The sequence below is a fragment of the Mus caroli genome, chromosome 17 (genome assembly GCF_900094665.2).
Source record: "Mus caroli chromosome 17, CAROLI_EIJ_v1.1, whole genome shotgun sequence".
In the NCBI taxonomy this organism is placed as follows: domain Eukaryota; kingdom Metazoa; phylum Chordata; class Mammalia; order Rodentia; family Muridae; genus Mus; species Mus caroli.
The window spans coordinates 70,029,772-70,031,368 of record NC_034586.1 but is presented as its reverse complement, the minus strand read 5'-3'; positions in this window follow the sequence as shown (position 1 = coordinate 70,031,368).

The window sequence follows — 1,597 nt, the reverse complement described above, 5'->3', positions numbered from 1 at the left end:
TTTTGGTTAATTCTCAAAACCTCATCTTGGCAAAAGAACTTTACTGCCTATGTATGCGTGGTGGCCAGCAGTAGCCAACTGCCACTCTGCAACGGCACATGTGGCTTCCCACAGTGAACTAGTATTAGAACAGCCAGAGTCCAGAAAAGAAACTAGAAAGGGTCAGTTAATTCATCAGGAAGCCTTTGATACGGCAATTATATCTGGTGAATAGAAGTTAACCTTTACAATATTCTCTTATCTAACCATGTTTCAGTGCATGCTCTCCAACCCTCTTTCTCTCACCTTCATCGGTTGTTGTTCCTACCTATCCTGGCATTCTAAGAGTAATGAGAAAGATCAACCAGCCAACCAATCAAACAAGCAAACAAAAACAGAAGGAAAAAAAAACCCAAGTATATTATTATAGCTAGTAAGATAACCCAGTAGATAAATTGCCACAAAGCTTGACAATTTGAGTTTGATCTCTGGGACTGACCTAGGCAAAGAATTGACTCTGAAAATTGTTCTCTGACCACATGTGTACCACTACACACAAAATAAGTAGATGTAAAAAAAAAAGTCAAAAGAAAACTAAGGAGATAATATAGAATATTCATGTGTCCTAGGTCTCCTTTTGTCAGAGAGAAACCAGGTATTATTTCCTTCATGGGAAAACCAGGAGGCTCATGCATTCAAATTTCAACTTCAAATACAATTTTTCTGAAATGAGAGTGTAATCTTTTTTTGACTTAGGAAATTGCATGTTGTTTGAATAAAAGAAGTATTCTTTAACAGCTGGGCCTACTTTTTAGAGCCTGCCAGGACTCTGAGAATGTCAGAAAAATGGTAAGAATTGAGAATGATGTAATTTTAATTTATGAACAATTCCTGTTTAAAAAATAAAGCCCAAACCCATTCCTAATTCAATTCCAAGATCCTGCTTTCACTTGTATACAGCCCTGGGTGTCCTGAAACTCACTCTGTATACCACTCTGTAGATCCACCTATCTCTACCTCCAGAGTACTGGGATTACAGGTGTGTGTCACCATGCCTGGCTGTTTTCTTGATTAATGATTGATGTGGAAGAGTCCAGCCTATCATGGGTGATACCACAAGAGTAAGATGAGCAAACCATTAGGAACAAGTCAAAGCAGCCTTCCTCCATGGTTCTGCTTCCACCCCACCTTCAGCTTCCTGACTTGAGTTCTTGCCCTGACTTCCCCTGGTGATGAGCTATAAAGCTCAAGAGGAAACAAACCCTTTCTTCCCTAAGTTACTTTTGGTCAGTATTGTATCACAGCAACAGAAACAAGTCAGGCCGCACATATATAGTATCTACGTATCATTCTCCAGAGATGTCTTTAGGTTCCTAGTGGTGTGGTTTTAATCCAAGCTCAAACTTCCTGTGCTGTTTCAGATGCATCAAAATCTTATTACTCTTTCACCAATTTGACTAAAACCAATTTCTCATGCCAGCAGCTAATTCCACAATTTGTTATAGGACACAACATTCATGTTTTCTTTCTTTCTTTCTTTCTTTCTTTCTTTCTTTCTTTCTTTCTTTCTTTCTTTCTTTCTTTCTTTCTTTCTTTCTTTCTTTCTCTCTCTCTCTCT